We start from the raw sequence: 14,030 nt of genomic DNA, 5'->3' as shown, positions 1-14,030 counted from the left end.
GGAATCTTCCTCACTTGGCGAGACTTCCATACATGGATCTTCTCCCAAGAGTTAAATATAAACTTCAAGATAAATGGAAAAAGTGGTGTATGGAACAATTTCAATCCGCGGGCAATACATATAAATGGCTTGCAGAACATTCACAAAACAAACCTTGGTACTACTCATATAATCTTCCAAGATCAGTTATTACTTTTATAATACGTCTACGTACAGGTCATGTTCGCACTAATGATCATTTAGCACAATTACATATTACAACAAAACAAGCCTGCACATGTGGAGAAGTTAATCAAGATGCCACACATCTCTTTTTACAATGTCCTAATTTCGACCGAAAACGAGATAAATTATATAAAGGTTTGTGTCGCCATGGAGTTCCATTCCCTACATCTCTAATTGCCCTGCTCACGGATCCTATTCCTCGAACTATATGGCTTCTTTATGGATATGCAAGAAGATGTAATTTTGTGAAAAATAAGTGCATAGTGAACTAAATATATGATGCAAAAACTCAGAAAGGTGACCAAAATCGACTAACAGTTGATAGGGTAAAATATATATATATATATATATATATATATATATATATATATATATATATATATACACAACAATGCTTGACGAATAGCAAACGCTTCCGGCGTGAATATTGAAAATTCTGCTGGTAATGGGTAGATTTTGTATTCCATTAGATGCAATATATTGCAGCTCCAGTGTTACCAGCTGCGGACTTTGATGCGTCTGTATATATATAAAAATCTTCATGCACTACAGAGTGTACGAACTTTCTTTGTCTTGTTTTGATCATCATCATTAGAGCCCGGAAGTTCAGGCATTTATTTTCGTTAAAATAGGCAGGCAAAAAGGCATTTATTATGTGGAAAATAGGCACTGAAAATGAAAAAAAGGCAAAATAAACCGAAAAAAGGCCGATTTGGAAGTCACTTATTTTTTTAAAAAATCTACATTGGGAAGAGCATTTCAATTTTCTCCATCTTGATTGCACATAACTACAAAGTGTTTTTTTAAGTTCTCAATATTCATTGATAGTCGTCTGTCAGAGAGAATGTTTTTTCATAATAGAAAATGATCTTTCTACTTCGACAGAAGTTATTGGAGCATACATAAAATAAGCTAATGTAGCTGGACTCATTTCGGTAACAGCATTTTCACCTTTTAGAATATCACAAATTGTTTTCAATTGTTTCAAGTCCTCATTTGCACTCACTACCCGTTTGCACTTTTCCGCAACAGCTGACCCCTCTTCTCTTGGCACGTCCATCATCTGCTGCATAGATTCCTCGAAGATTTTCATGGATGTCTCTGGCAATGCACCATAATGTGCAAAAATAAACGACAGTTCATTCTTCAGTTCTGAATAGCACAGGAGTTTTTTTTTTCCACTTCACGAATTGAAGCCGCTTCATTTTCTGGAAGAGCGTCGATCACCTCACTGATTTTTTCAAGGTTGTTAGCATAATATATAGCTGCTGATATCCAGGTTCCCCATCTCGTCAAGACTGGTTGTGAAGGTAAACTAAGCTCAGGCGCAACTTCCTGGAATTTTCGGATTCGAGATGGAGACTTCAGAAATATTTTCTTTGTGTTTGAAATCAACCTGTCCACTTCTGGATGCAACACTAACTTCTTCGGCGATTCTGTGCACTGGGTGTGCTACACATGTGATATGAAGCATGTTCGGGAAGAGAATTTTCAATGCTATGGCAGCCTTCTTCATATAGGGAGCTGCATCACTAATAAAAAATAACACGTCATCATAATGTACACCATGTGGCCCGAGCAGAGGTAGGGAATTTGAGAATAACTGAGCTATTGACGAACCATTGGCTCTCTCTAGTTGTTCTGACGTGAGAAGAAATGACGAGGATTCTCCGTATTTTGGTTCCATAGTTCCTATCGTTACGTATCCCTCATTCTAGAGTTCAATTCCTGGAATACTTTGGAGGTGAATCCTGTTCCCCTGTCCGTAGTGATCTCTAGCGGACAGCCAAATTTAAGTATTACTTCCTCGTAAATAAAATCAGCAGCGGTCGCAGCTGAAACGTCGGATACCGCCTTGCCAATGAGAAAACGGGTCGCAAAATCTGAGCACGCTAAAATATACTTGTGGCGTAACATGCCACTCGCAGGATAGGGGCCGCTAAAATCGACCGCAATTCTCTCAAAAGGTTTTTGTGGGGGGAAGGTTAAAAGCTCGCCATTTGGGAATCCGACAGGCCTCTTATGCTGCTGACAAACAATACATTCCCTGACAATTTTCTGTATGAGATTCTTCATGAAAGGGAAATAAAATCTAGAAAGAGCATTATGATACGTCTTGGTAAAGCCGAAGTGAGCTCCACCTATAGGAGAACAATGAATCGATTCGACAACCGATTTTTGCAAGGACCGGGGTATACATAGTAGTTTACGAGATCCACCTGCCATTTTATGTTGCCTATATAGCAAATTATTTTCCAGTGTGTAGGAGCACGCTTGTCTTTGAAGGGCTGGCGAAATGTCCACATTTTCGTCTTCTGGGCTTTCCAAAACTTTAATAATATCACCAAAAAATGAATCTGTACGCTGGTGTGAGGCGACGTCCACAGTGGTGTCCTGCAATAAAAACATCGGTGGTTCTGGCAACTCTGGCTCGTTGTCGGCAGGCAAATTGCCACACTCTCTGCTAAGTGAATCTGCTATATTTTGAGTAGATCTACAGTGTGATACAGTATAATTGTACTCTTCGAGAATGCAAGACCACCTTAAAAGTTTAGCAGAAAGATGACGTGATGTGCGAATATAGGTAATAGCTCGGTAGTCTGTAAATAAATCGAACTCCCTGCCAAGTAAGTAGAATCTAAAGCTTTTAAAAGCATATAGAATTGCAGTAAGTTCCAATTCAATTATTCCTAGCTTCTTTTCATGTTCTTTTAACGTGCGACTACAGTATGCGATAGGTTGGAATTCATTCTGGGCGTTAGGCTGCATTAAAACGCCAGAAATCGCCTTTGTGCTTGCATCGGTATAAAGACGCGTTTCCTTGCCGGGGCTATATGGTAACAGAACCGGGGCTGTAATTAGTGCATGTTTTAACTTCTCGAAGGCTGCTTGTTGCTCGTCAGTCCATACGAATTTCTTGTTTTTACCGATCAATCTTTGTAGTGGTTCAGCTATTTCTGAAAAGGATTTGATGAATTTTCGGACATAAGAACAAAGTCCTAAAAAACGTCGGACCTGCTTTGTAGTAGTTGGAACTTTATAGTTGGTGATGGAGTCAATTATTTTGTCAGACACGGAAAAGCCATGCTTTCCAATCTTGTGCCCAAGTGCCATAATTTGAAAATATGCAAAATGACATTTGTGTGGGGCCAGGCGTAATCCTGCAGCAATCAGACATTGAAATAGCCGTTCAAGTGTTGTTAACATATCTGAAAATTTGTCGGAATAGCAGAAGAGATCATCCATGTAGGATGAAAAATGATCGTTATTTAAGCCAGAGCAAGCCAATTGGAGGCAGCGGGTTAACGCTGCTGGAGATGTAATATGGCCTTGTACAGCATACTGCATTTCATAGTGACCTTTCCCAGGAATTGTGAATGCTGTGTACTGTTTTGAATTCTCCGATAATGGTATTTGAAAAAATCCGCTGCGGAGATCACACGAAGTATAGTACCGCTTGCCACCCATGTTGTAGAGCGTTTCCTGGAGATTATTTATCGAAAGCGCGTCAAAGACAGTACGTGAATTGAGAAATCTCATATCTTGGAGTAATCTGTAATCACCATCTTTTTTACGAACTAAAAATACAGGAGAATTGAAGGGTGAGGTGCTCGGACGAATTACGCCTTGCCGTAACAAAGTATCAACTTGATCATAAAGTTGCGCACGAAGATGAATCGGTACTTGATAAGGTGGCAAATGAAAATCTGAATCATCCTTTAGCCTGATTTTGTGCACATAATTTGTCGCTTTTCCCATATCATCTTCGGACCACGAAAAAACCTGTTTATATTTGTGCAGTAATTGTAGCAATTGTTCTTTCTCTTCGGGTTGCAGTTCGGGATTAATGTCAAGTGTAGTGACGTCGGGCTGCACGCCACTGGGTTGTTGTGATTCTGCTGTGATATTAACCTGTGCATTTTTAGTACTTTCTCCAAAACTTTCTTTCTGAACATAGATTTCACTTAAACTTTCCCTACTTGCGTCCGTGCACTGGCTAGAGCTGTCACGAGTGCAAAGAGGATGCCAAAGTTCGGCCTGTCCTAGTCTTGTCCCCTTTTTAATAATAATGTTATGCATAAGTGGATTGGTTACCCAAATCAGGGGTGAATCCGAGTTGAGAAGAGCCCGGGGGATTAGCAAGCCGGATTTAGTCTGAAATTGTTGATCTGGTTCTAAAAGATTCCTAGCCTTATCGTGAGTATTAACTAATTTCACGGGAATGCATAAGTGAGATCTAGGTTTTACTCTAATCTTTTTAGGTGCCACAAATTCTGGTCGTAAAAGGTGTTGTAGCATATTTGAAACTTTCACGGACACAGCAAAAGGTTTACCACTTTCCCTCTGGATACGGTTTCTGGGAGGAGTACCAAAACGTGTTAAAACAAGTTTGTTGGACTCAAAATCAAGATTTGCCTTGTGACTCTTTAAGAAATCATTCCCCAATATAATGCCATGCGAAAATTTTGGAATGTATCTGAATGGGTGTCTGAAAGAATGTCCATTAAAAGAAAAGGTCAAAATTACAATTTCATTGATTTGGAGTTGCCCATTAGTGACGCCTTGAACTATTGTATTAATTTTAAATCTTGGGGTATGGGCGGGCGCTGGTATATCTCCTATAACGCTAATTTGAGATCCGCTATCCAAAAGGAACTTGTGCTGCGTACCACAGACTTTACCATTTACATAAATTAAGTCAGCATTTTGAAAAGTGGAAACTGTCAACGTACGACCTACAACATTTGCTGGGCATATGTTTCCTTTATGCACAGTCCCTAGTCGTTTAAATTGTCTCTATTCTGAAAACAGACAGACGAATCATGATTGGGATAATTGCAAATATCACATCTCTGCCCCTCACGGCGGTCACCGGTCGAACCCCGGTCGCCCCGATCGCCGGTCGTGCCCCGGCCCCGCGAAAAATTACGCGAAGAATGAAAGCGCGAATTTCCATTGCGCCACTGGCCGCGATTGGGAGTCTGATAATGTCTGTTCCGACGGTAACCATTTTGTTGGAAATTATCATTACCACGGCCAAAATAACCTCTGTTATTTCTATTGTTACCTCTATAGGATTGACCTTCATAATTATTATAACGTGGGAAGTTATTTCGGGTGTCTTGTGTATGCCTGTCCTGCTTATTCTGGGCGTTCACCATTTCATCCATCTTAAGAGATAAACTCTTTAATTGAGCTTCGAGACCTGTCTCCTGAGACGAAGGTCCTGGGTTTGAAGGTACAACGTTGTGTACTCTCAAAGAATCCAGTTCAGCCTGCATGGCGGTGACACGCTTCTCGAGGTCGAGATGGGCCTGAGAACGTGGTGTTTCACAAGGTCTCGCCGGCGTGTTGTGAAAGGGGACCTGTTTCATGGCATGGCAGTTTCAATTCATTCACAGGATAGAACAATGAACCTTTCTGAGCTTCTGACATCAACTCCTGGATTTTTCTCTGTTTGATCAAAAACTGAATTTTTTCGAATTGCTTTAAATCTCCCAAGAGCTCAGGGACCGAAGCATATTCCTTCTTATAAGTTTCGCGAATGTATTCAGGTTGAAGACCCAAACACAAATGTTTTATTTGTTTACTGATGGGCATGTTCGGATCCATTTTACATAAGAGAAGCTGCTTATCTCTTATGTAGTCCGACACTGATTCGTCGTCTCGATGTAGCCTATGCTTAATGCGTTCTTCTAATTGCAGCTTGTCTATGGATCCGGTAAACTCTTCAATCATTTTAGATTTAAAGAGATCATACGTAATGGCCTGATTTCCCATAGTTGGTACCCATGCTTGGTGCCATCTTAAGGCTGGCCCATGTAAAAGAGCCGGCAAAACTTGTAGTTTTTTCGGGGTATCCCAATCATTAAGTAGAGCTAAACTCTCCACTCTATCAAAAAATTTAGTTGCATCTTCTCCGGCCGTGCCTTGGAACTGTAAGCCGTCCAACAAGAACGGGTTAATAAAACCTGTGCATGCCATAGTTCTGGGCGGGACTCGAACTGGGGTGCTAACAGGCAAAAGTCTAGCCCGGCTACGGGTAAATAGAGGGCTACGCCTTATTGGGGTGGAGGACGCAGATGGTTGAGTATTTATACAAAACTGGATTCTCCGCCAACCACATTCTCTGCCAAAGCTTGGATTCTATCTAGGGTTGCATCTAATTCGTCACAATAATCTAAACTGAACATTCCACATCATTAACTATCACGACGTCGCTGTCAAAAATGAAATAATTTGCCGTGGTCACCAATATAAATTTAGAACAATGAATGCAATTTGTGAGAACATTAAGTGGCGTTAAGAGTGCAAAACACTAAGAAGTGAGATGTGAGAAAAATTAAGTTCCAGTTAGTAAAAGGGGTTGCTGTTAAAGTGTGCGACTAGTTTTCCACAATATCATCACTCTCTTGGGTTGGCAAAGAAATGCCCGTTGCATGTATTGCAAGATGAAATAAATAAAGGCTGATACCACCATTACGTGGAAAATTAACGGTCTATTCTCATCGCATTTCCGGAAAGGAAATGGATGAGAGGCCCAATTCGCACCTCTACCACGCATTGTGACACACTTTTACTGAGTGTGTGAACCTCGAAAGGTTCGGGGATCAAACCTGGAGCCTTTTAGATTAAAGTAATTATTCTATTGGGGGTTAGCGGTAGCTCGTAAGCTCTCGCTTGGCTGCATCTGCTAACTGCAGGAGGTACCTGAATAAACTTAAATTTACAGAACCCTTTATAAAATGGCAACTCTCATGATTTGGGTTACTATGACCTTAAGTCTGCATTGGCAAAGGATGGCATTATAAAAGTATATTACCTGTCTCTCTTTAGAATCGTGGACCGAAGAGTTTCTAAAGTAACTGTCACTTGCTTGCTGAAGTTCGCCTCTTAAATTCTCACTCAGCTTCGCTGCACTCCACTTCCAAACAAGTTTCTGAAAGTCTGCATCCAGCCTCAATCTCCTTCAAAATCCAACTCACTCTCCTCTCTCCAAAACTCAAAAAACCCCTTTTCTTACTCCCGAACCACTCTCCTGTTCTCTTCCAAAACCCAAGACCAAATCCCTGTCACTCCCGAGCCAGATCCAACTTGCCTTCCTCCTCCTCAAAACTCCTCCCCTTTTTCTCTCTCATCAATTTTCCTTTGCAAATATTGGCGAATGCTTTTCGCTGAGCTGGTGCTGAAGTTAACACTTTCCTATACTTCCTGTCAGGCTGCCTAGCTACACGTAACTCGAAAATCAAAATGAGGGATACGTAACGCTATGATGACGTTGGCTATGTAGCGTCCCATACCTTCAGTACTTTCGTCGATTGAAATCCAGTTCTTCTTTTCACCAACTTCAGCACGAATTCTTTGCAGAGCTTCTTCGTAGCAGACGCTTAAATATGTTTTCCGCAGCATAGATTTCGACGGCACCGTTTCTTTAGTGTATTTCTCCAGGAATTTCCTCAGTGACTTGTTTTCCACTTTCCAGAAAGGTGTTCCTGCTTCCATGAAAGCTTTGCACAATTCAAGAGAAAACTGAGATTGCCTGTTGGATGAAGTGCCCACTGATGAAGTTAGGAATATCTTCTTCTGTCCGATCATTTTAGCAGCTGCAGATTTATGCTTGGCTGTTGACACATGCTGAGATATAAAGTATTTTTTTCTCATGGTTGGTTGTTTCTTCACATATCTTGCAGAGAAGAATAGTACCGTCTGTCGAAAATGTGCTTTCACCAAATTCACGCACGTAACCATGTAACTTACCACTTAATGGCACACTAAATTTCGGCATGATGACAACTACAAATCCTTTCCCTCCAAAGTGCAGAACTAAACTAAAGATAGAGAACTTGATTTTGGAATCCATGAAAGGACGTGATGACGTAATTGTGCAGGTGTTCTGCAACAGGTTTTCAGCAGTCAATCATGCACAAGGAAATGTTAACCGAAAGGCAATATCCTAACTCAGCAGGAAATACTTTTTTCTCACATTTTTCTCCTTCAGCAATGTTGAAACATGTGTGAGTTCCATATTAATTAAATAAGGCGAAAATTATTCACTTAATCAACGGAAGAAAAATATATGCCAACAACGTTTTTTTGGGAGAAAAATAATTTATATACATATTTTTTTTTTAAAAATGGTCAAATTTCATTGAAAAAGGCAAAAAGAAGGTATTATAATTGAAAATAGGCAGTGGGGTCCCAAATAGGCAAAATATGCAAAATGAAAAGGCTTCTAAAACATTCGAAACAACATAAAAACCGTATAGGATATCCGGAAAAATTTTATCAATATATGCAGTAGATAAAAAGAGGCATTTTGCCAAACTTCCGGGCTCTAATCATCATCAAAATATTTATTGGACTTACAGCATTGCATATGGGTGTTTATGCCAATTATATATTTTATTTACATAAGATACAATTTACATAAAATCTACAAACAAATTTCGAAACCTTAGAAATATACATTACCATGTTATATAATTTTGTCTAAAAAAATGCAAGTAAAATATATTCAATTCGCATGCAAGAAAGAAGCCAAATTTATTGGAAATGATTACTGGTGCAAAGAGTTAACCATAAAGGTGAAGCAATAAGTACAAAAGAAAGAGTATTGGGTTTAAAGTGAGACGTCATTTGCGGCAGCGTATCCCATACTACAAATTGGCCGTTGTTTTACCTTACGTAATGAATGAATCCTGTAACAACGCTGGATTTTCGTATGGACCATTTTACTCCTATGAGTTTGCAATGCTTTCTGCATGCACGTGGTTTTGTTTACAGAAGGTCTCAGGGTTGGTGATTTGAACTTTAGGTGTTACTTTGCGAGGCGCTGATTTCTATCTACTTAGGAGTCTGACTGAAAATTTTCCACCTCTGCAGTGACTAGGTGGGAAAAAAAAGAAAACATAAACCATCAAACCATAAACTAAAGTTACCAGGGCATCGTAAGCCTGCACTAGGTTCAGGGTGCTCATTGGTTACCTAACAGGGTGAGAGGAAAGTTTAGTGACTCGTGGTGGAGCTCGCCGTCGTGTGTCAGAGGAAAAGGTGGAAGAAATTCGAGCGGGGTTTTAGAGAAACCCAAGTAAATGCATCCTCCAGGCATCTAGGCAATTCAATGTGCCTCCAACAACAATGCATGGAGTTCTGCACAAGCGGCTTCGGTTGTATCCGTATAAAGTGCAGATTGTGCAACAATTGAAGCCAGATGATAAGCCGCGTCGCAAAGAATTTGGTATGGAAACCCCGCTTGAATTTCTTCCACCTTTTCCTCTGACATACGACGGCGAGCTCCACCAGATTGTTTTAGCACACTGCTGGTTGTTAGAAACTTACTAAACCGCAGCCTAATTGATTTAGCATCAGGTGCCACTCTTCCGTACCAGTACACTCGTCTGAAATTTCGTTGCGTTGCAATCACAGATTTTGTCTCAGCATACCACACCACTGCCTGCGCGCGTTGTTCAACAGTCGCCATTTCTATTTATGCGACCGTGGCGCTGCGTAGTGAGCAAACGGACAACTTCAAGTCATGAAAACAAAACTTGAAGATCTGGCCTTTCATTTGGTGTTGCAGTTATTTCACAATTCATCGTACTTCGTTCACAGTAATTAATTGAAATTTGGGACATTTGAACGGAACACTCTCTCGTTACAGACAAAGCTCATCAAACACTTAAACAAGTTATAAAATACATACAACTATATTCGCATGCAAGACACTTTCCAATTGTGGAAAGATAAAATTAACTTCGGATTGACAAACTAACGATGCTTCCGCATCCCGTAACCTAGTTCCTTGTCGATCACATATAGAGACGTTGTCGAGTCGGTTTATATGTGCCTTTCCACGCAACTAACTAATTTTAGCTCACTTTAAAAAAAAACGGTAAAAGACTTTATGGTGTGTGTGTGTGTGTATATATAAGGATGGAACTTGCTGTGTTATTTTTGGAAACCGACATGGAGGAAATGGTCCACTCGAGAAAACTGGAAGAGAAACACATGTGGGTTTCATTGATCATATTGAGGCCAACTTGTGAGTACTTCGGCGAGAGAGAAAGAGAATAGTATTAAATAATACGAGTATGGAACAACGACAAAGGTTAAAGAAACAAGAGGAAAGGGAAACATTGATCTACTAAATATAAATGGAAGGAATGGAAACTTCTCGAATAACCATCATGAGAGATTTCAACTAACGTCTATATAACGAATTAATGAAGTGCTAAGATATAACTAGAAACACAGACCTTCATTTGATGATTAAAAGATTCCTTATCAACCATTATTCTTAGTAAATACGTTTTCTTAGCATACTGTTTTAATCGTTTTAATTGTTTAAAACGCATTTTCTGTTCTTGATTAAAACACTGTTTAAAACAAAAAAAGGCGGTTTGTTTCATTTGAAAAATCACAAATTTTCCTGACCTTGATTACCCAACGTAAAAGTGTCCCAGCTGTAAAAATTCTATTTTGGTTTCCCCTACTTTGCCGAAGAAGAAAAATAACAATTGAATAACGAAAAAAATAGAATAACAATACAAAAAAATATACAAATATACAAGGAAGGCAATGTTAAATATAAAATTCAATATTTGTTTTAAAGTTACGATTTGCTTGATTCACAGGGGTGTAAGGGGTGACCTTCCACGTAGTACACCCAAATGTCAACCTCACTTCCACATTAGTGCACCCTGGAATGAAGACTAACGAGGCTCTGGCGACTGGCCCCATGGCCAGTATAATTTTGTTTGTATTGTCCTGTTCTTTTGTCCTTATGTGTGCTGAGTGCCCCTTTACAGCCTCAGCTTTTAACAGAAGTCAGAACATTTAATTTTTTTTAGTTATGCAACGTTAGAGTTGTTATTTGAAATGGTAAGGGGCTGGCCCCCGTATAATGTGACGGGCGCAAAATAGCCTAAGTGCTGACGCTCCCAAAATTTTAAATCAAATCAAAATCAAAATTGCTTGATTCACGCCCAAGAGGTTCTTCACGCATTAAACAAGGTTAATAGAAGTATAAGCATTAAACTTGCTGATTATGTGCTTTCGCACGCATCTATGGGGTAATGCATATGTCGAAAAATAAATGTGTCTACATTCGATTGTAGTGGGAAATTTTCAAATATTTTTCCATCCACAGTGAATGTGTTTGATATGAATGGCTAGAAAGTTTCAATATTTTTAATAAGATGAGAAGAAGAAGAAAGATACTGACAAACGTAAGTATTCAATTTTTCTTTACTTATCAAGTTTGAATGCATTTTTGAAGTTTAGGTTATTATGTGTTTCTAAAACTCTTGTAATTTTCAACAGAAGGCTCATCTGCAAATAATAATAATAAACACGAAGCTACGGAGAGTATAAGTCTAAGATTAAAATAAAGCACAATAAGCTAACCAACTGACGCAAAAAAAGATAAGAACAACATTGTGCACAACTAAATTCACATGTTAATATTTCAAACAATTCACGAGATGATATTATGCAAAATAAATCGACTTTCTTCTAATGTTATAAAATGTTCATTACACTACATAAATTTACTAGTCATGCTGAAGAAAAAGCCTAAGAAATTGATCCAATGCGTGTAGTCAAGAGTTGGTTTCTGTTGTAGTCACATTCACATCAGCCATATGCTCACTTTAAACCACATAGGAAATGGCTTAATTACGTTTGATTCTCAACCTATTCGAACGATATATTCCCTGGAAATGTTAGCTTTGAATGCTACCTCTTGGAAAGTTGCATGTGTATGCCACTGTTATTATTAATTATTATTAGCGAGTTCCTCTTTTTCTTTTCTAAGTTTCTCTCTGCTCTCGTCTCTATATCTTTCTCTTTATCCCTCTCTCTCCCTTTCTATTTTTCGACCTCCTCTGTCGCTGTACCTCTTTTCGTTATTCTCTCTCTCTCGGATTCGATACCCGGTGGAGGCACATAGTGGTTCGGATCCCACTTTAAACTGTAGGACCAGTCCCGATTAGCCTTACTGGGCATAAAGTGGACTTAAAACTCCAAATCAATCAATCAATCAGTATCTATCGCTCTCTCTTTCTCTCTCTCTCTCTCTCTCTCTCTCACACACACACACACACACTCTTTCCTCCTTGTCTAAACCCTTCTCTCTTTAATTTCTCTCTGCCTTTGTGCTTCTCTTTCTTTCTGTCTTTGTTTTCATACCTCTTTCTATTTCTCTCTTTGTTGCGTGTCTCTTTACATGTTTCTGTTCATATGCCTTTCTCTTACATTTCTTCTCTCTACCTCTCGTTTCTGTTTCTGTCCCCTCATTGTTTATCAGTGCCGTATATATACTCCAGACTAAACAATTTTCTTAGGGGGGATGTCCGTTTGCCCCACCCTTATCCTATTCCTTTGGGAGGACCCCTTCATCAATTTATTGTGAACATCATTTCATCCTCATCGTCGCGATTAGCCAGAATTTACAGAAATGCAACGTAAAATCTGAGATATGCAAATGCAAGATGAACCTCAATGGTGGACGCTATAAGCCCCCATCCCCCATTGTTTTCAGAGAGCGCACATGAGGTGTTATTCAATGTCCAGTTCCCTCGGACGTACTTTCTTGAAAATATAGTTGAAGAGATGAAAAGATACAGCACTGCTCAACCAGTGGCGTGCCCAAGGGATGTTAGTAGTGGTTTTAAAGTTCTCTCTTGTCCTGACATTCCGGGAAGAAAAATAACCGCAAACACTGGAAAAGGTGACAAAACATTGGGCTTAGGCTTACAAAAATGTATATATATATACCTACCCCGCCCTCTACCTTTTCGGTCAAATTCTCCCTTTAAAAAAATTCTCAGTACGTCACTGCTGGCAATCTAATAAAAAGGGGAGTTATAACTTCCTAATGAAATACCTACCCCACGTTTGCCACTCGAGCCTCGTGCATTATCTCTTCTCGTTACAAACTTCTTTTTCGAACAGATTGATTTGATTGTTTAATTTTTTATTTATCGTCGCTTTTCTGCCACTTTTGGCTAACCACGACGATGAGAATGATTGATGATGTGATGAAATTGATGAAGGGACGCTCACAAAGAACCTGGCGTCGTAGGCGCTGTGCCTTTCTCGGACTGAAGCCCACGTAACTACATATCTTACGTGTTCAAATATACGTATAACAATCAATGACATAGTTTGTATTACGTCGTACGCTTGGGTTGGTTCACAATCAATATCGATTCTCGAATAAATGCATATCACACTCCTTGGCAACAGATAAAATAGAACGGTTATTGGTTGTGCATTAAAGAAACTGCGCATAAAAAAGTCAGATACTAAAGTACACGCACTACAAACTGGACAAAACTACAAAGCAAAATGGACAAAAAAAGTGAATTATTTATAATAATTGTTATATATTTGTGATTCCGATTAATTTGTGAGACTAACTGCCAACTTTAGAAGAAAACATTAAAAGAAATAAAAAAAAACAATAACGATGTCCAAAGTCGACAAGATAATGCTGACAGGGACAAAAAAAAAAGAAGAAGAAGAAGAAGCACTACAAACTATCTACGCGTATACATGATCCGACAGCCCCCTTCCAGTCTGATGCACGTGTAAAACAATTTTGCTTTTAACCACAGTTTTCATATGCCTTACATTCTAATTTACAAAGTATCGAATGACATGAGATTCTCGCACAGTTAGCCTAGCTTTCGTACAAATCTGGTTCTCGTCTCAATATCGAGACCAAGATTTGTCTCGTCTCAGTAGAATCACTATCATCCTGACTGACCAACACATATTGTGGTCTATTGGGCATAATCCGC

The 14,030-nt window shown here is 39.3% G+C and overlaps 1 protein-coding gene across 1 annotated transcript in view; it reads left to right on the top strand.

The window, feature by feature from the left end:
* Window positions 1–14,030, top strand: part of LOC145978921 (calpain-A-like) — a 185,783-nt gene that overhangs the window by 18,915 nt on the left and 152,838 nt on the right. The window lies entirely within an intron of this gene.

Source organism: Lepisma saccharinum, chromosome 25 (genome assembly GCF_977018435.1).
Source record: "Lepisma saccharinum chromosome 25, izLepSacc3.1, whole genome shotgun sequence".
Classification (NCBI taxonomy): Eukaryota; Metazoa; Arthropoda; class Insecta; order Zygentoma; family Lepismatidae; genus Lepisma; species Lepisma saccharinum.
This window is presented reverse-complemented; position numbering and strand designations above follow the sequence as displayed.